The following is a 22,096-nucleotide window of genomic DNA, read 5'->3' as shown; positions in this document are numbered from 1 at the left end:
ACATCATTTGTCATGTCCTGTCACTTTCCTGCTCAAAGTCCCCCACAAGATCCACCTCACTCAGAGCCTGAGTCCTCAGCGCATGGCCTGCATGTGTGGCCCTGGCGCCATTCTCCCAGCCCAGGGCTTGCTGCCAGGAACAGACTCTCCTGCCAGGGGGAGCTTTTAATGAGAAAAATGATTGAGATGGGGAAAGGACCAGGTCCCTCTCTGCAGAGGAGGATGGGGTACAAGGAGATGTTTCCAGTCGCTCCTCACAGAAGACATCCCCCTCCCCATACGGGGCTCTCACGTGTGAACCGTTAGAGCTGATAGGGCAGGCCGGTCATGTGGCTTCTGTTTCCCCCTAGTCCCTGGATGGGAGAGGCAGGTCGGGTGTCCTTGTTTGGGCAGAGGTATAGATGACCAGGCTCAGCAATTGCCCCCCAGAAAAGATTATTCTACAATGGGAGCTGGCTTCACATCAGACCTGAAGCTGAGCCAGACATGTGGCTGAGTCTGGGGGAGCAGGGCTGCTCTGTGACATGATAATTGGGGTATGGCATCCTGGCAACCAGGCTCTGTCTGTTATCTGCCATGCCTCTTGTGCATTGTGACACGAGCAAGGATTCCTAGAGACAAGAAGGATGAAGCAGTAAGATGCAGTTCCTAGCAGCAACATACCAGAATGTGTTTGCTGAGTAGCATAATGTTAATAGCTAACAGATAGTGAGCATTTCTCTCTTAAAGCACTTTGAATATATTAGCTTATTTAATCCTCACTGCAACCCAAGAGATAAATACTCATTATCTCATTTTAAGGATGAGAAATAAAACAGAAAATACTTGAAGAACATGCCTGAGTTCAGTCAGCAATTAAGCAGCAGGGCTGGATTTCAACCCGTCCGGGTCAGAAACTTCAAATGCAAGTGACACATGGCTCTCGACCTGAGTGTCCCAAACATGTGAGCTTCTTTTCAGGTTTGTTTTCCTCTTGGTTTGAATTTTATGGTTTCTTGAGTGTGGGATTCAATCTTTGAATGGGATGGAGGGCCTGGCTTTGGAGAAAAGGATGTGTTTGGAAGGCATGGGAGGTGATGGTCAGATGTTAGGAATGGTGGCCTTCCCCCACAAGCCTGCCATGGGGCTTCCTGCTAGGATGGCCCACCTGGGCCTCCAAGTGAGAAAGGCAGAGTGTGTGCCTGGCTGCAGGAGTGAGACTTCACACCCCTGGCCTAGGACACTTGTAGGGCAGTGCAGAGGCTCCTGCTAGGGTGTCGGCTGACACTGTGAGGTTGAGCAAAAACTAAACTTGCAGTTTGAGAGATTCTGAGAAGAGGGTTACAAAATTAAAAAGAATTAAATAAAATATGTGGTCTCTTTTTTCTCCCTCTTGCTCTGTGAGTCAGTTTTCATTCAGACTGTGTAGAAGAGAGGGACAGGCCATGGGTTTTAGTTTGGGTTATGTTCTTTTTGACCCATTGGGTAACAGCAGTGTGGAAATTTGAAAAGGTTTTCATGCAAGCTGCCCCTGACTTCCTGTTCAAAATGGCAGCTGGTTGGTTCTTCCCAAAGCTCAGCTGTTCAGCATTTCTTGTTAAAATGTAGGCAAGACAGGAAGCTAAAACTGGTGTTACAGCCTAAAGATAGAATGTGGCACAATTTGCAATAATTGTGGGGCAGAGGGATTTGGGCTGAAGATACCTACCTTGGCTCTCGCATAAGACACACACTTTCTTTCCTTCTTAAAAGAAGACCTGACTACAAAGGTACAGCACCCTCTGCTCCCACCCATTCTCTGTGCTCAACCTCAGCCTCAGACCTGGATTTAACTGGAAAGACAGCAGCCACTCCTTTCCTCTCCTCAGGTATTTTTTTTTTTAAGGGTTTTAATTTTTTTTAAAAAGATTATTTATACAAGAACTGGGGTACAGGCCAGAGGCGCAGGAGGGTGAGAGGATTCACCAGAGACAGAGCAGGGAGCAGAACAGGCAGACTGATGAAATACACTGCTGAGGGGAGCAGCGGGCGAGACAGAGAGGTCTGCCCCACCACGTGGGACCCTCGCCTGCCAGCCTGGATCAAACCAGCACTACAGAGGCTGTGGACAGCCTCACAGCACAGTGCTCAAGTGCCTCACCACCAGGGGAGGCCCTTAATTTTTTTTTTAAAGATTTATTTATTTATGCATGCAAGAACTGGGGTGCAGACCAGAGGTGCAGGAGGGTGAGAGGATTCACCAGAGACAGAGTGGGGAACAGAACAGGCAGACTGACTGAAATACTCCACTGAGGGAGGCAACAGGTGAGACAGGAGAGGTATGCTGCACTATGTGGGTATCTCCCTGGCTGGCCAGGGATCGAACTCGTGCTCTAGAGGCTGCAGGTAGCTTCAGCTCTGTGCTTAATCCCTTGCGCTACCAGGGAGGCTAAGGTGTTGTTCTCTTAAGCAGAGTTCTTTCTCCTTTCTCAGGTTCCTTTAGCTCCCATTTTCCCCTATCTTAGCAGAGTCTGGGAATCACAGCAAATCAATGGGAAGAAAACAGGGAGGATTTGAATCACCTCAGGGAGGCAAGTGGTCCTTTCAAATCTCTAATGATAGCTGCCAGAGGGGGAGGACTTGGAGAGCTCTGATGGCAGGGGTTGGGCTGTTCCCATCTTACATTACCTCTGAGAACCAGAACCTGGGCTGAAAGTTCAGAAGAGGGAACAGTAAGAAAAGCCCAGCATTCCAAGAGTAGGTGGTTAAGCAAGAAGTGAACTAAGATCTGTAGGTAAAAATCATGTTTTGGAGAAGAGGATTTGACCACCAGGAGGGTACACAGAGAGAAAATCACTCCTTGTGACTTCAACAAATACTGCCAAACCAGCCTTGTCCTGTCCAAGGATGAGTTAAATGAACAATATCATCATCAACAACTGAAAAATGCTGCCAGAAGAAAAAAATAAAAGGAAAAGAAAAAAAAAACAAGAAAGGAATAACATCAGTGAAGCAGAGAAATCCTGAGAATGATTTCCCTTCTCGTCTTGATGATCATTTCAGAAACCTAGACAGCGGGCTCATGAATTACATGATGGTTTCTCTGAAATAGAACAGAATGTCTGAAGGCAAGTTCTGGGCAAATGCAGCATTATATGGGGGGCTGGTGACGGGAGAAAGCAAGGAGAATATGTGCTCAGTGGCTGGAATTCAATTCCTGTTCAAGGCAAGGAAGGACAGCAGGGGTGCATGATGGTTTATCACCAGTGTGGAGACATATTTAAGAAACTCTCCAGAAATTTAGAGGAAAAGTACAGATATTTGAAAGGATTGGAATAACAATAATGGAAGTTTCAAAAACTCTGGCCAGAAAATATGGCACCATGTGACTCAAATACCCATTCTTGAGCTAAAGGGCAGACAGAAAGAAAATGACCTCAATTCAGGCTGATATGAGGATAAGAACATCACCTGTAGGTAGCCTGATGAAAGCATCACCTGAACGATATATACAAATTTCCATAAAAATCCACATAGGAAACCATGGTTCTAGGTTTTTTTTTTTTCCCTTTAGATTTGTTTATTTATTTATACAAGCACTGGGTACAGTCAGAAGCGGGGGAGGGTGAGAGAATTCCCCAGAGCCAGAGTGGGGAACAGAACAGGCAGACTGACGAAATACACTACTGAGGGGAGCAGCAGGTGACAGGAGAGGTCTGTCGCGCCATGTGGGACCCTCGCTGGTGGCCAGGGATCGAACCAGCGCTGCAGAGGCTGCGGGTAGCTTTGCAGCCCAGCGCTCAACCGCTGCGCCACCAGGGGAGGCACAACCATGATTATTTCTGAAGAAAAAAAAATTAACCTAGCTTTTGTCTTTCTCCCCCCAGTACATTACTGCCGGGAGATAATTTAGAAGCTTCTGTAGAGTGTGAAGGAGAAAAGGATATGCTATGCAGACAATCCAGCAAGCATTCACATATGCAGAGAACAGAACAATTTCACTGAAAATACAAAGGAGACAAAATATATTCTCTCCAAATTCTCCTCGAAAATTTCTTTAAGATATAATTGCACACTGAGGAAAGAAACACAAGAGTTGAGAACTAGATGGTCACCATAGAGAGGAAGGAAATAGCAGTGATAGCAACTAGAGATATGTTTACGCATCACTATTATGCTATGAAGTTGAACTGAAACATGAAATTTATTCAGAACACAGTATTTGTAACATACAAAATGTTAATGTCATAATAATTATCTTCAATGTTTACATTCAAATGATTACATGAGATTACATGAGGTAGGGGGTGCAAGAAAATAGAAATTCCAGAACTGCTCTCCTAGAGGATGTATGGGTTTTATCTTTATAATGTGTTCATAGATTTTATTTTTCTTTTGGTGTGCCTGCATGCTCTATTTTTCTAACATGCTTTTCTTGATTAATAAAGAAAGTGAAAGATGAAAATATTAACAACAAAGAAGAAACAAATCTGTTCTGGGACGTTTAGGTTGTTTCCATACCTTGGCTGTTGTAAACAGTGTTGCTATAAACATAGGAGTGCAGTTTTCCTTTCGAGTTAGTGTTTTTGAGCTCTTTGGATTGATATCTAGGAGTGGAAATGCTGGATCCTATGGCAAGTTCATTTTTAGTCTTTTGAGAAATCTCCATGCTTCTTTCTGTAGGGACTGGACCAGTCTCCATTCCCACTGAGAGTGTAATAGGACTCCTTTTTCTCCACACTCACCAGCACTTGTTGTTTGTGTTTTTTAAAATATGGACCACTTGTGTTTTTAAAAATATGTGAGGTGGTGTATTATTGTGTTTTTGATTTGCATCACCCTGGTGATAAGTGATAATGACTGGATCAAGAAGATGTACATATCCACAATGGAATACTATTCAGCAATCAAAAAGACAAATTCATGCCACTTGTGGCAACATGGATGGATCTGGAAGGAATTATGCTCAGCGCAGTGAGCCAGAAGAAGAAAGGTAAATACTGGACTGTTTCACTTATATATGGGATCTAAAGAAACCAAACAAAGTATCAGAAAAAAGACAAAATGGTGAGACTGACCCTCGGAAGCAGGTGGTAGATGTGAGATGCTCAGAAAGGGAGGGGGAAGGGAAGGAGGTGGCAAGAGAGCACTGGACTGTGGGCACATTGGTGGTGGGAAAACTATGGTGACTACAACTGAGGGAGAAATCCTATATTGTGAAAAAATATAGAAGGATGTTTAAGGAAAAAAAATTAAGAAAAAAAGAAATAAAATAACCTGTGAGGAATTTGACAGAAATCTTGAATATCAACAACAGAGTAACTTAGTCTCTGAGAAGGCATTTCTTCTTTTCATATTTGTGGGGCTATGACAGAGAGAGGCTAGGGTTGGGGTAACCCCTGCTGTGGCTGTTGTTGCTGTCAGTGTTCAGATCTGGTTGTCCCACGTTTTCCTGGGATGTAGGGGGAATGGAGGGAAGTTATGAGAGAGACCATTCAGCTTCTCATGGTGCTGCAAAGCTGTGAGAATATTAAGACCTTTATGTGACCCAGGATACCCCTTGGGATTCTGGATCCACTTATGGTAAGGTAGCAGGGGCCTCACTGTTTTCTCCAGATCAGGGCAGTGGGTGTATGACTTCAGAAGCATTTGAACATCTTCCTTGGTCTTTGAGACATGTTTACATGTCACCATATGCTATGAAGTTGAATTGAAACTTGAAATTTATTCAGAAAAGTGGGGCAGTAATAAGTTTATCTCAGGTATCACTTAGAGGATTCAGTACATTAGGTATGCAAAGCATCTCACATAAACAAGGGAAATGGTAAGTGCTTAACTGATGTTGCCCCTTTACCTTCCCAGCACTGTAGGGTGCTGCTAATCTAAATTTTGAGGGAAAGATTAAAGATCAGTTGTCCATGAGTGGCTTATCAAGAAAGTTCCTGATGTGTCTGCAATGGAGAGGAAGGGACTACAAAGGAGAAAGAGAGTGACATCACGGTGGAGATGCTAAACTCTACCTCTATGTTGCTAAACTCTACCTCTATGTTGCCCTGACAATGTTGGAAGTTGGCAGATTTCCCTTTTCTTGGCCTGACAACTTCAAACTGACTAAGAAAGATGTTGGAAGGAAAAACCCTACCCCATTTACGTGTTGTTTGTTTTATCAACGATTCATAGCTTTCTTTCTCCAAGAAAGAAAAGTTGTTTGTAGTTAACCATTTTGAACACAGAATAGTAGTAAATTTAGACTATTTATAATTACCTCTTTATTTGGTTGCATAAGAATAGCTCTTTTGGGAAGCTGGTGCTTCCCTAACTTAGGCTCTTGCAACTTAGAAAGGGAAACTCTTTTGATGAATCATTGACCGAGACCAGGGCTTGGTCAACCTTGATCTTTCAAAATAGTGTCTGGCATTACATTCTCTAGAAGTCTTTCTGAATCTCCCCAAAAGCTGTGTGATTTAATAGCAACTTAGCATTACCCCCTCCTTCCATCTCTATATTCCCTTTGATGGGAAAAGCTAGCTAACCTAAGACTACATTCCCAAGAATTTTGCTAGAATCAGGGTTATAATCTGTCAACAAGAGGCTTTGGCATGGTGTTTTTGAATGCTGAAGAGAAAGAAGAGTCCATATTCTTAGCAGCAGCATTCAGGAAGTAGATGTCAGTAGATAGGGGTGTTCCCAGTAGCTTCCTTCCATGAATCTCTTGAGAATTATCCACATTAGCTCTACTCCCTAGATTCCAGAGGTAGTAACCTTGCAAATCCTAGCCCTTGTAAATTCTCTAGTGACATGACTCTAATCCATCCAATGACTGCTTAAATTTTTAAGTCCCTGCATTCAGTATCTTTCTGCTTGAAATACTTAGAAAAATTTCTTAGTTAGAAAGTCTTTCTTTGCAAACTGGATACACCTAGACTGAGTTAATCATTCATGTTGGCAATCTTTTAAACACTGTGTTCTTGCTAATAACTCAGAGCTTGAGTCCAAAGAGTTTGGAGTAAAGCAAAAACATTCACAGTGTTTTCAATTTCTGAAAGAGAAAAAGAAAAAACCTCACAAAAACCCCAAAAACTCTGCAAGCAAATCCAGAGTCCATGGAGCTGACTTGGGCATACATTAAGAAGATCAGGAACAAGGCAAGGATGTCCTCTCTTACCACTACTATTCAGTATAGTATTAGGAGCCCCAACAACAGAAATTAGACAAGAAAAGGATTTAAAAGATATCCAAATGGAAAGGAAGAAGTAAAACTGTAACTATTTGCAGATGATGTAAATACATACCTAGACAATCCCAAAGTCTCAAGTAAAAGGCTGTTAGAAGTAAGAAAAGAGGACACGTCATCTTGATACAGGGAGGGTCCCATCCAGACCTCACCAAAACTGTGTGGAAGCAAGAAAGATCTGTCCCATCAGTCAGAGGTGAGCTGAAACTGCACAGGAGCCGGGCCCTGAGACTGCCTCTAGATGAAGCCCAGAGGGGGATCCAGCCACCGCCAGGGCAGACTGTGCATGGGTGCGTGCAGGAGAGCATCCCCCAGGTGTGCCATCTTTAAGACAGGGAGGTTTGTGTCCAACCTCACCAAAACTGTCAGCGCTTCCGATATCCCAGAAGGAGCTCACCAAAGAGATGCAGCCAATACCAGTGACACAGTGTCCCAAAGCATAGACAGATCAGAAAACAAGCAGCAGGGAGAAGAAAAACTACAAGAAACCAAGCAATCCCTCAGGCTTGAAAATCAACCACAAGACTGCAACAACAGTGACTTGGAAAAACTTCTGAGCCTTCTAGAAGGAGAATTAAAAATCTCCATGATTAAAAAACTGAAAGAAGTCAAAAATTATATGGGAAAAATAATCAACCTTCAGAAGAATGAAATTGAGTCCTTAAAGAGGGAAGTGAGAGAAATGCAGGAGATCAAAGGATTAATGGAGGAGCTAAAGAACTCTGGAAAAAGCAGTGAAAGCAGAATAGATGAAATGGAAGAACAGATAAGTACTCTCAATGACACAGAAATAAAAAGAAAACAGAAAAGGAAAGAGAAGTATGATGGTAAAAGAATGAAGACAGTCTTTGGGAACTACCTGACTCCATGAGGAAAGGAAATATAAGTGTTATAGGGATCCCAGAAGGAGAGGAGAGAGATATAGGAAGAGCAGAAATCAAAAGAATAATCAGAAACTACTGTGAATAGTTTTATGCAAACAAGCTCAACAATCTAGAAGAAATGGACAAATTCCTACAACTTTACAATCACCCAAAGCTAGTTAAAGAAGAAGTAGAACACCTAAACAGCCCAATTACAAGCAGTGAAATTGAAATGATAATCAAAACCCTCCCCAAAAACAAAAGCCCAGGAAGAAGAAGTCCTGAAGAAGAAGAAATCAAGAAAACCATCCCTTTTATTATTGAAACAAAAAAGTCAAATACTTGGGAATAAACCTAACAAAAGAGGTAAAGGAACTATATAAAGAAAACTATAAACACTGTTAAAAAAATAGAAGACACAAAGAAATGGAAAGACATCCCCTGGTCACAGATTGGAAAAATTAACATTGTCAAAATGGCCAGCCTAACAAAAGCAATCTACAGATTCAATGCTATGCCAATAAAATTTTCAATGTCATTCTTCAAAGAAATAGAACAAATATTGATGAAATTCACATGGAGCCAACAAAAACCCTGAATAGCCAAATCTTTCCTGAAAAAAAAAGAAGGGAATGGCGGCATCATACTCCCAGACTTCAAACTATACTACAAAGCCATAATAATCAAAACTGCATGGTATTGGAACAAGAACAGACACATGGATCAAAGGAAATGTATAGAAAATTCAGAAACAAACCCACATTTTACACTCAACTAATCTTTGACAAAGGAGCAAAGAATATGCAATGGGTCAAAGAAAGTTTGTTCAATAAATGGTGCTGGAAAAACTGGGTTGCTCCATGCAGAAGAATGAAGCTTGACTAATGCCTCAGACCATGCACAAAAACCAACTCAAAGTGGATTAAAGAACTAGGTATAAGACCTGAAACCATAAAATATATAGAAGGAAATATAGTTACATGACATACACCTCAGTAACATCTTTAAAGACACATCACCCAAAGCAGTGATAGTGAAGGCAAAGATAAACAGCTGGGACTACGTCAAATTAAACAGCTTCTGTACAGCAAAAGAGACTAACCAAAACAAAGAGACACCCCACAGATTGGGAGAAAATTTTTGCACACAACACTAATGATAAAGGACTGATCACAAACATCTACAAAGAGCTGATGAGACTCAACATAAACAAAGTAAACAACCCAGTCAAAAAATGGGCAGAAGAGCTAAAATAAACTTCTCAAAAGAGGAAATGCAAATGGCCAACAGGCTTATGAAAAAACGTTCAGCATCACCTGTAATCAGGGAAATGCAAATCAAAACTACAATGAGATAACACCTTACACCAGTGAGAATGGCACATATTAAAAAAAAAAAAAAACTAGCTACAACAAATGCTGGCGAGGATGTGGAGAAAAAGGAACTCTCCTGCACTGCTGGTGGGAGTGAAAACTGATCCAACCACTATGGAGAGCTCTGTGGAGATTCCTTAGCCTACTAAAGATAGAGCTCCCATATGATCCAGCAATTCCACTCCTAGGTATTTACCCAAAGGACACAGAAATATTAATTCAAAAGGGCTCCTGTACCCGTATGTTTATAGCATCACTATTTATAATAGCTAAGCTATGGAAACAACCTAAATGCCCAAAAATAGAGGACTGGATCAAGAAGAGGTGGTACATATACACAATGGAATATTACTCAGCAATCAAAAAAGATAAACTCATGCCATTTGCAGCAAGATGGATGGAGTTGGAAGGGATCATGCTCAGCAAAATAAGTCAGAAATAAATAGAATAATACCAGATAGTCTCACTCATAGCAGGAATTTAGAAGACCTAAATAAGGGGCCAGGAAAAAGACTAATTATAATGTAAAAATCAAAATCAATGAGCAACTATAAACCAGAGGCACACTACAGGGTGGGGGAGAAGGAGTAGGATCAAAACAAGGGGGTGGGAATTGTATGAGGACTATAACCAAGACAAAAATGCATACATTGTACAAAAATAAAAAAAAAGATGTAAAAATATATAAAATAAACTTAAAAATAAAATAAAATACATAATTAGAAAAAAAGAAATAAGAAAATAATACAGTAAAGTGATAGGTCAAAAATCAATATCCAAAAATCCATTGCATTTCTATATGCAAATAATGAACTAGCAATAAGAGAAATCAGAAAAACAATCCCATTTACAAATCTCATAAATAGGAACTCCTTTAAAAATCCCAAAGTTATTCTTCACAAAAATTCATATAATTTATTTGGAATTACCAAAGACCTTCAATAACAAAAATACTCCTGGGAGGGGAAAAAAATAGAGGTATGAAGATCACTAACTTCAAGCTATATTACAAAATGATGGTAATTAAAACAGCTTAATGGATCAATGGAACAGAACTAAGAGTCCAAAAATAAAAACACACATACAGTCAACTAAAATATGATAAAGGCTCCAAGAGCTTACATTGCAGAAAGGGAGTGTCTTCAATAGTGTTGGGAAAACCAGATATCCATAGGTAAAAGAATGAAACTAGACCACTATCACATAACATATAAAAAAACTAACTCAACATGGATTAAAGATTTGGATATAAGACCTCAAGCAATGAAATATATAAAATGAGTAGTTCCCATAGAATTTCCACCACCAATTCACCCATGCACCATCACCACAGTCCCTTGTGCTCTTCCTGCCCTGTTTTGATTCCTCTCCTTCCCCCTACCCTGCAGAATGTCTCTGATTTATAGTTGCCTGCTAATTTTGTTTATTATTTTTTTTTCCTCATCTCTTATTTGGTCCCCTATAGTCCTCCTGTAAGAGAAATGATCCAATATTTTTCTTTTTTCTTCTGGCTTATTTCACTGAGCATAATCCCTTCTAGGTGGTGGGGCTTTTACAGGGACTACAACAGAGAGGAGAAAGCAAACATTGTACAAAAATGAACGATGACCTAAAATATATATATATATATATATATAAATGTTAAAAAGGGGAGTGATAAAATGGTTTATAAGGTTAAAAAATAGGAATACATAAAAGGAAACATAGGGATTATATTTCTTGACATCAGCTTTAGAGATATGTTTGAGGACTTAACTCTTAACATCAAGGCAAACAAAAGCAAAAGTAAACAAATGGACTACCTCAAACTTAAAAGCTTCTGCACAGTGAAAGAGATGTCAAAATGAAAATACAGCCCACTGAATGGTAGAAGATAGTTTATATCATGGATTGGACAAGAGGTTACCCAAAATATACAAAGAACTCATAAAACTCAATCATATAAAAACAAGCAACCTGATTTAAAAATGGGCAGCAGATCTGAATAGACACTTCTCTAAAGGAGACAGATAACCAATAGGCACATAAAGAGATATTCATCATCTCTTTTTAGTAGGGAAATACAAATCAAAACCACAAGGAGGTATCACTTCACACATGTAAGAATGACTATTATCCAAAAGATACAGGATGTGAAGAGAAAGGAGCCCTTCAACACTGTTCATAGAAATGTAAATTGTGGAAAGGTAAATGTAAATTAAGGAAAGAAGTAGAGAGATTCTTCAAAAACATTAAAAGTAGAAATTCTATATGATCTAGTTATCCTATTGGTATTTTGTCTATATATAAAAACACTAATTCAAAGACTATATTTATTATAGTATTATTTACAATGGCCAAGAATTGAAAACAACCTAAATATCCATCTACTGACAAGAAGATAAGGAAGATGAGGTATATATAAACAATGGAATACTATTCAGATGTGCAAAATAACACTCCTGCCATTTGTAACAACAAGGATGGACCCAGGGGGTGGGAATTATGTTCGATGAAATCGGTCAAAGGCAAATACCTTATGATTTCACTTATATGTAATATACAAAGAAAAGAAACAATGAGCTAAATAAAACAAAAATAAACTTTTGGACTATAACTATATGAGCAGTTGTTATTAGAAGGAAATGGGGAAAATGAAAAGGGGGTAGGGAAATCAAGACAAAGGAGACAATAGTACAGAGAAGATTTGAACTTTTTGTGAGGCAGTTAATGTAGTATATACATCTGTTGGTTCTCACTGGTGCACACCTGAATCTTATATAATAGAATACTTTATTATATATGTATTGTTCTGTGAAAGTACATTCTGTTGTCACTTGTAATCAGGGAAATGCAAATCAAAACGACAATGAGATAACATCTTGCACCAGTGAGAATGGCACATATCAAAAAAACTAGCAACAACAAATGTTTGTGAGGTTGAAGAGAAAAAGGAACTCTCCTGCACTGTTGGTGGGAGTGCAAACTGGTCCAACCACTATGGAGAGCTGTGTGGAGATTCCTCAACCTACTAAAGATAGAGCTTCCATATGATCCAGCAATTCCACTTCTAGGTATTTACCCAAAGGACACAGAAACATTAATTCCAATGGGCACCTGCACCCCTCTGTGTATAGCAGCACTATTTACAATAGCTAAGCTTTGGAAACAACCCAAATGCCCAAAAATAGATGACTGGATCAAGAAGAGGTGGTACATATACACAATGGAATATTACTCAGCAATTAAAAAAGAGAACACATGCAGTTTGCAGCAACATGGATGGAGCTAGAAGGGATCATGCTCAGCAAAATAAGTCAGAAAGAAAATGAAAAAATACCGGATGGTCTCACTCATAGCAGGAATTTAGAAAACCTAAATAAGGGACCAGAGAAAAGACTAATACAAAGTAAAAATCAAAATCAATGAGCAACTATAAACCAGAGACACACTACGGGGTGGGAGGGGGGTGTGGAGAGGAATGATTAGGGTCAAAATAAGAGGGGGTGCAATTGTATGGGGAATATAACAAAAATGAAAATGCATACATTGTGCAAAAATGAAAAATGATGTAAGAATTATATAAAACAAAATATTAAAAAATACATTCTGTTCTATATTTGTTGTTAAATAAAATATGTAAGATATGGTAGTCATAGAATAATTTGTAGTCTGTATATCAGAGAAAAATAAATGCACTAAATGCAAAAGTTATATTGTAGTACTTAACTCTAATAAGAACAATTTCCATGTTAAAAAAAAAAAAAGCTCTCATCAATACTTGTAGAATGAATGTAGTAAAGGAGACTGAAACCAATACTAGTAAAGTCTCAGACTGATGAGTCATTTCAGTATCACAGGGTTAACCACTCAGCATATTGAATCTAGTCTTCTCTGTTGAAGATTTACAATGAATTTATGGTGAAAAGCCAATAAAGTTTCTCCCTCTCTGTCACTTAAGAACCACATTCTGGTTTGGCAGCAACTTTAACAGTACTCGCTAGCATGAAGGATGGAAGGAATAATTTGGTAAAAGTGATCGCCAGATTTCTTTTAAGGAATAAAGAAATCAGCTATATCTTGATATCTGGAGAGAAAACTGACACGTGTCATTGTCTTCTGATTCCCTAAACTGGCAAGCTTTTTCTCAAATAGATCACAAATGCTTTTGGCTTAGTGGGTGATCTAGTCTGTCTTAATGATTCCTCTTCACCATGGTAGACAAAGTGGCCAAAAACACTGTCTAAATAAATGCACCGACTATGCGCCAATAAAACTTTATTTAAAAAAAATCAGAGGACATGTCAGGTTTGGCCCTTGGCTGCAGTTTGACGACCTATGCTGGAAGTTAGCTTAATGCAGCTATACTTCTTCCATCCTCATTTGAGGAATACTCGGCCCTCAGATTTGTTCCTTGACCTTAAGAGTTTACCTTGAGAGATGTAATAGCTGGTGTGAAAATCCTTGGACACACTGTCTGATATAAATGTGAGGCAGATATTAAAATCCTCATAGAAGAGACACAAAGCAGTTAAAGACTTGCCATAAGTCCTGTGGCTGGCATGGCTGGTGTGGAATTTGAACTCAACTGTCTGGCTGCAGGTCAGCACTTGCACATTGTACAATGGCTCCTGCAAGGCAACAGGTGTCCATGGCCCTCCATGATGACTAAAGTATAGTTCTTGGTTAGCACAAGCACAAACGAATCCTTAACTGCAAAAATCCACTTAAGAGATTGACTCACAGAGATCTTGCTCCTATCGCCGCCCATCTCTGAGATTTTCTTCAGGCCTGGGGTTGAGTTATTTACAAAGTGATCATTGCAAAGTAGAGTAAAGAATGAGCAATAATGCAAAGCGATGAGGAAGATAAGTGAAAATGCAGCAAAGCAGAAACTTGCAGCCGATTCTGCTGCATGGTACATCCCCTGCAACTAACCTCCATATGGAGAATAGGACTAAAAAAATGGAAAACACCTCCCTCAGGTCTTGGTGTAGATTTAAGAGTGGATGGGTGAATAAATGCATCGATGACAGATGGACGGATGGACAAGGCGGTGTGCAGGACAGATGGCATATAATCTGGTGTCTGCCACAAAACCAGCTCTGTCACCCTGAACAATCACATCATGGGAAGGCCTTGATTTCTTCTGTGCAATGAACCATTTGGGTTGAATGACTTCAAAGGTCCCTTTAAGTTCTGAATTTTAAATTCTGTCACTTAATTGGTAGTGGGCCAGAGGTAGGACTTGTTCTCATCCCCTTGCTTGTCCCGTGTCCTGGAGTAGAGCTCAGACAGGAGTATTACAAGATCCTCCTTGCAGACAGCCCTGAAAATGCATATTTCCACTCAGAATTACAAAACTTCCCAACAGTTCCAATTTGTCTTATCCATGAATACTTTTAATTTTTTGCTTGTAAGTGTGTATGTATTCATCTCAAGGGGGTCTCCACCTCTCTTAATTAAGGAAAAGGAGTCACACAAATTGATAACCTGCATTTTCCCCCTTAATATTACAATATATTTTAAGTCAAGCACTCATTTATTCTTTCATTTCTAATGGCTGCATAGTTTTCTGTGCCATCAGTAGTTTCTCGCGTGTCCTGCCTATGTTGTTCAACATCTCCTGCCTCACTTTCTGCAGCTGCATAATGGGATGATAAATACCTTCAGGCTCCTTAAGAGATGGTTGTGCAGATCAATGAGGTGATGGCTTGAAAGGACTTATCATGGTTAGTGGAACATTGTCAGCAATCAATAACATTATTTTTATCGATACTTTTAATATTGTCGTCCTCTGCATTGATGGACCTAAGTCATTCCTATTGACCTTTAGATTGTTCCTAATTTTTTACTTAAAAAAAAAGACCTGGTCACTCGCTACCTAATGCAGCTGTTTGCTTTGTTTTTAAAGTCACCTGACCAGGTTCTCTTTAGTTGACTGAAGACAAAAAGTCCACCCCGTTGAGACCCAGACTCTGCTCCTGGCTTCCTCGGAACAGCTTTCTGTCACGTACAGCATGGACTGCCCGGGAATACACTGACTTGGCCTTGGTTTTCAAACAAACCTCATAATTCATTGCCAGGGTATCTAACCTGCAGATCTGTGGACCTGCAGCTTTTCTGGGGGCTGGGCACAATGATGTATGGCCTAGAGAAAGCTTAGTCAAATATTTACACGGGGAATGTGGTATTTCCTACCCTGGTGCTCGATTACCATCAGGGTCTTATCTCCTTCTCCATAAAAGGAAGCATGGACATGGATTAAGCTGTCAACACCAGGGAAATAGAGGATCTAGAATGGAGACCTGGGAGACTTCCTGATGTTCTATGCAATATCTTTGGAGGGTCAGAAGAAGATCCACACAGACATTCATTTCATAAGCAGTTACTGAGGGGAGAGCAGGGTTGGGGGATTTCTGATGCTGGGAAGGTGAAGAGGCCAGGTAGACTTCTGTGGATAGAGCATCCACTTCTCATTAAACTCAAGGTCACAAGTGTTTAGAAGCCCCTCTGTGTATTATCCTCATCAAGAGAAAGGGATTGCTAATGTCCAGGACAGACCCCCAATCAAGCATCTCTGTGATAGAAACATACATCAAAGAAAGCTTGTTCTTCAAAATGAATCTAATTGCTGCATGGGGAAAGCCCGGCGGGCCTGCGGGCAGAATGGGGTTGAAACTGCCTCAGGCCCCACCATCCGGCAGGTCACAAAACCTCTGTGAGTCTGATTTACTTACCTAGAAGTTAGCATGACCCAGCAGACAGGTTTCTGTGAATTTTAAATGAGGTGATATGTGTAAAGTTCTGGGGTTTTATTTATTGTATTTACTGTATAAGATAAAGACTGATACATTCTAAGCCAAGTACGAAGAATCTGGATGTTTTTGAAACCTGAGCACTTTGTAGCAAGGGTGTTTTATTAATCTTAGTTTTATTAATATTTTTGAATATTGAAAATAGGACTCCTAGAATTTGAGATCCCCAGTTGGAAAGCACTCATCCAGACCAACATCATCACACAACAGCCTACCATGTAGACTTGTGCTAACCCAAACTTAGAGACACCATGTTTTCTCTGTGGACTTTCAGGGCATTCAAGTTAACAGAATAATTCACCCATGCATCTCTTCATTCCACCAACAGTTACTGAGAGTTTCTATAATATTGTAACTCAAAAAATTGTAAATTGAAAATGTATTTAATTCACTTAACCTGCCAAACATCACAGCTTAGCCTCACCCACCTAAAATGTGCTTAGAATGTGTACATTATCCACAGTTGGGCAAAACACAAACCTACTTTATAATAAAGTGTTGACTATCTCATCTAATGTGTGGAGTAACGCACTGAAAACAAGGCTGTTTACCTCCATAATGGCATGGCTGGCTTGGAGCGGAGTCTTACTGTCGCTGCCAGCCTCACAAGGGAGTGTGGAACGGCCCTGGAAAGAATCAAAATTCAATGTTTGAAGTGGTTGCTGCTGAATGCACATTGCTTTTGCACCATGGAAGTCATCGTGAAGTCGAACCATCGGCCCCCAAGCTGTCCTAAGTTGGGGACCGCCTACCATGTGTTCCAGCTGCCGAGGACTCCAAGGTGACAGAGACCTAGCCCTGCCTCCCAGGTGCTTTGAGCTTAGCAGAGGAGAAAGACCTCTTCATGGCTCACTCACATCAAAAGCTGGCAATTATGCAGTGATGAAGGTGCAGGGGGCAGTGACGCTGGAACTGCAGAATGAGCAGGAAACGTAGAAGCTGGCCAACCCAAACCTTCACTCAGGAAGCCTGCAGCCCTGCTCTCCCAGCTTTGGCCTCATCATTTCCAGTCTCATGTAGTTCAAGGTCTCCCCTGCTCCCAGCCCCAGGCGGCCTCTGGACAGCTCTGACAGTTTGAAAGTTTTCCCTTATGTGGAGCTAATATTTGTCTCCCGGTAACTGCCACACAGCCTCGCGGAATTAATCCCATTCTTCTGCCTCGTGACAGACAACCTGTCAGATACTGCAAGTCAGCTTCAGGTGACAGGCAAGCGGAGGTCCCCGTGGGCTTTATCCGCGCAAGGGAGTCTGGGATGATTCTAGGATTCAGTGACTTCAGGAAGGAATTCTGGTGAGACGTCCATTTTGGATTGATTTGGATTTGAGCTCTAACTTTAGCAATGTTTATAAGGCACATTGATCTCCAATGTCCTTATTGACTGGGTGTGATTCTGCTGAATGATTATTATTTCCATTTTGTTCATAAATAAAAAGTCTGTCAGTGTGGACCAAATTTCTGCCCTGGAATTGCCTCCCTTCATGCTGTTGTCCTACATGCAATCAGTCCTTCCTATAATCTGCTTCATTGTCTCATAGCTTTATCTCTTAAAATGTAGATTAAACTGCTTGTCTCCTTTTATCAAATCCTCCTCAATGCAATCCCTGTTAAATTATAGGACGATCTTCTAAGCTCTTAGAATGACATTTAGTGCTCTCAAAGTTGTCTCCCAGCTGGGAGTTTCAGAGACAGTGGGGTAGATGGAAGAAATACAAGTGAGGCCACTGCAGCAAGAGTTCAGAGATAAACATGTGCATAGAGTATTTGGAGAATGCAGAGGAGACTTGCTGAGTCAGGGCAGGAATGCGTGAGATGGAGTCTAAAGATGTGCATCCAGCAGAAGAGCGATAGGAGCCCAGGGGCCCGGGAGGAGGGAAACAGCTCAGTGGCTCCGTGTGCAGGACGCTGTAAGTCACGTGGTGTTGCTGACCTGCTTACTACAAGGTGGGGCTCAGAGAAAAGGAGGCTACATGGGAGGTGCGATCAGATTCTGTTCAATTTTGTATGAAAAGCTTTGGGGCTGGATCCTGAAGTCTGTGATGCACCAAATAAGTCTTTGAGGTAAGGTCAGTGCCAGCTGTACTTGGGTTTTGTATCGGAGAGCCAGCTCTTTGGAGTGCTGAAGAGGTGGGTGGAAGGGAGGGAGGTGGAGGGAGGTGGGGTGGGAGTCAGTCTAGCTAAGGAAACTGTTGCCACAACTCCTGGTGGGGTCATGGGAGAAGAGAAATACTAGCATTTTCACTGACCCAAACGTGTGATGATTGGGTGGTTGTGCAGATAAAGGGGAGGGAGGCATCAGGCTGCTGATAGGTTCTCTGGAACTTCCAGATGGAAGGCAGGTGACTTACTCATTGTCATCTCTACCCCCGTAGCCACACTGCAGGGGCATGCTGCACGTGGAGGTGTGCAATACCTGTTTGTAGATACACTGATTTACTCAGGCTGACTTAATATCAAAGAGCTCCCTCCTATAAATGACTGCTGGCTAGTCACTTACACCTGCTCCCTCCTGGCACCCCACAGGACAGCTGTTCCTGCAGTTGGGGTGATCATTCCATGGCAGCCTAGCAGGAGGAATGGCACCCACTTTCTCAGGTCAGGCCTGTACGTGCTCCACCATGTTTTGTCCTCTCTTCCAGCTGGATGAAGAAGCACATGATGGAGCCCAGAGAGGGCCCTGTGTTGCTGGGTAGAAGGGAGCCAGCCACCCATCAGAGATACCCACTGCAGTTTTTCCCCAGCAAGGAATGCGCTCTGCCTCTTCTGAGGGTGCACAGGGTTGGTTTGTCGCAGAATGTTGCAGAGTTAGCCTGGCCTAGTCTTCTCACTTGGATAGGAAGGGAGGGGAGATCTATATCAACTTTATTGACACACGATTGACGTTTAACACCATGGAAGATTAAGATGCATATGATCATTTGCATATTTCCTGTGAAATGATGACACAGTAATGTTAGTGAACACCTCCATTACCTTACATAGTTACCCTTTTTTGCTTTACTGGTGAAAATATTGAAGAGTCACTCTTAGTAACTTTCAAGTATGTAATACAACTGTGATAACTGTAGTCCCCAGCTGTCCATCACCACCCCAGAACATGTTCCTCTCATAACAGGGGGTTGGCACCCTTTCCGAACCTACAGTGTCTTAGGAAATTCTTTGTCTGTACTTCTGTTCCCCTACTTAGAACCTAAGATGATGATCAAGAAGAAGGCAAACGAGAAAGAGGACAGAGAAGTCAATTGTTTGAAGTTCTCATCTGGTCAGTTCTGACTTCAGATACACTAACAGGCATGAGCATTGAGCTAAATACTAGGAGTGAAACCATCACGAATTAACTTGAAAATAATGTTGCCCTCCCTTCCTTTCTTCCCACTCTGGGTCTCTGTGCTTCAGCTGTGCTGGTCTTCTTTCAGTTCTTCAAATGAGTCTCGCTTGCATTGTCCTTGCAATCTGCAAGTTCTCTTTTCTTCACCAGCAGGGTCATCGCCCTCCACTTCATTGACTAACTTGTGCTTATCCTTCCGCTTTCTCCTTAAACATCACTTTCTCAGCCCTCTTTGACCCTGAGTTGAGGGTATGTCCCCTTTCAATGCTCTCATTGCATTCTTGCCTGTCCTCTCCTGCTGTCATTAGAAGTCTGATTAGAGAATCACTTTTCTAGCATAGTCTTCATGTCCATCCCTTCCCAGTAGACCATCTGCTCTATGAAGGCAGGGATAGCGTCTGGTTGGTTTCTGTATCCCCAGAGCCTTACCCCAAAAATGTGGGTGAATAAGAGATGAAGATTGGTCTCTTAGCACAAGAATGAACCACAAACTTGAAGAGAGGCTGCTCCTCCAAATGGTTTTCTGGGAAATATCTACAACCTGTGAAGTTCTGAAATGACTCAGGCACTTGGTGATTCAATACTGACTTAAATCTAAACCAAGGAAGGTGCTGTTCCATTTCCACAAGCAGAGAAGAGTCAGAACGTGAGGACCTGCAGCAGACCCCCCAGCTCTGAGTCGGGGTTGGGGTGGAGCATCTCTTGCTATCCCTGCTCACTCTTGTGTGCTTGCTTGCTCTCTCTCTCTCTATATATATAGAAATATATATATAATGATGATTATATATAATGATGATTCATATAGATATACACACATATATTCCTATATATTCATATATATGAATGATTCATATATATGCATGATGATTCATATATATGAATGATGATCAAGAAGAAGGCAAAAGAGAAAGAATATATATATATACACTCAGTATATATATATATATATATATATATATATATATACACACACACACACATATCTACACACACACCCCCACATTATTTATATCTTTTCCATCATTGTGTAGTCCCCATAAAATTCCCACCACCAATTCACCTGTGAACCTTCCCCATAGTCCCTTGTGCTCTTCTCTCCCCTGTTTTGGTCCCTTTTCTTCCCCCTCCCACGCAGAACATTTCTTATTTACTGTTGCCTGCTAGCTTTGCTTTTATTATTATTGTTGATATTTTTTTCCCTATCCCTGACTTGTTGCCACTACATTCCTCCTATAAGAGAAACCATCCAATAGTTTTCTTTTTCCTTCTGACTTATTTCACTGAGCATCATTCCTTCTAGCTCCATCCATGGTGCTGTGAATGGCATGAGTTTATCTTTTTGATGGCTGAGTAATATTCCATGATGTATATGTGCCACATCTTCTTGATCCAGTCATCTATTTTTGGGCATTTGGGTTGTTTCCAAAGCTTAGCTATTGTAAAAGGTGCTATAAACATAGGGGTAAAGGTATCGTATGTACTTTCTTTTCGATATTGACACTAGGTGCCTTGGGAGGCCTAGGGCAGTGGTGGGCCTGGGTCCTAAAGGAAAGGGAAGAATCATAGCTGGAGCTCTTGCTCAGCTGCAGTAAGGGGATGAGACCTCAGGCAACTAGGAGCCTCTGTGTTCTGACTTGAGAGATGGAGAGATGGTTATCTTTCCAGAGCCTGCTAACAGCAATGCCCAAGGCTTAGGTGTGTTCTTGGGCGAGAAGGGCTCCAGAGACACAGGCCCTTAGGAAGTGCTCAAGAAAGTTTAGCTGACACCTAGTACTTTCCTGGTGTTGGGTTTTATTTCAGACACTTAAGTCGTGTTTCATTTGAGGGGACTGGGGCCTCTCTGGTGGCTCAAGGGGTTAAGTGTCCCCACTACAAAGCTATCTGTAGCCACTGCAGCATCAATTTGATCCCCGGCCAGGGAGCTGATCCACATGGCACAGCTTACCTCTCCTATATTGTCTGCTGCTCCCCTCAGCAGAGTATTTCAGTAGCTCTGCCTGTTCTGCTCCCCACTCTGTCTCTGGTGAATCCTCTCAACCTCCCCTCCCTCCCGTACCTCTGGCCTACACCCCAACTCTTGTATGCATAAAGAAATCTTTGAAAAGAAAAGACATATTTCATTTGAAGGAAGAAATCAGAGACTCCATTAATAAAGAAAAGGTGTCATTCTATATTGCTGGTGGACAATAAGTTTGACTTAATTTCAGTTCAAAGACCAAAGGCATGATTTGCTCCCCAGCTTAGGGACGTGAACCTTCTTCATGAACTGAGAGGCTGAGTAAGGAGTGCTCGTGAGTCCACACTGAGTAAAGCTGCTCTTCCAAAGTTCCATCTTCAGCAGACAGGACCTATTCCTATAGACTAAGATATTTTTTGAGTACCTATTGTGTGCTTGGTATATACTGTTCAGCACTTTGTGCTGTTTTGTTTATTCTGCACTCTTTTTTCTATGATGAATCTATTATTACCCTGATTTTTATGATAAGGGAAATTTAGATCCAAAGGGATTGATGTGTCTTTGATTGTGGTAAAGAGGAAGGATGTG

At 41.3% G+C, this 22,096-nt stretch overlaps 1 long non-coding RNA gene across 7 annotated transcripts in view; it reads left to right on the top strand.

Annotated features, from left to right (window-relative positions):
- The first annotated feature begins 571 nt into the window (after nt 1-571).
- The window catches only part of LOC119237989 (uncharacterized), a 111,884-nt gene continuing 90,359 nt past the window's right edge, over nt 572-22,096 (top strand). For 6 of the 7 annotated variants that reach the window (XR_008550552.1, XR_008550550.1, XR_008550554.1 and 3 more), the window contains exon 1: nt 572-960. This is a non-coding gene — a long non-coding RNA (uncharacterized LOC119237989). Of the gene's footprint in view, nt 961-1,734; nt 1,848-22,096 lie in introns of all 7 variants that reach the window. The other variant, XR_008550551.1, reaches the window with a different exon arrangement.

The sequence above is a fragment of the Talpa occidentalis genome, unplaced genomic scaffold (assembly GCF_014898055.3).
Source record: "Talpa occidentalis isolate TD23 unplaced genomic scaffold, MPIMG_talOcc4v2.1, whole genome shotgun sequence".
In the NCBI taxonomy this organism is placed as follows: Eukaryota; Metazoa; Chordata; class Mammalia; order Eulipotyphla; family Talpidae; genus Talpa; species Talpa occidentalis.
This window is presented reverse-complemented; position numbering and strand designations above follow the sequence as displayed.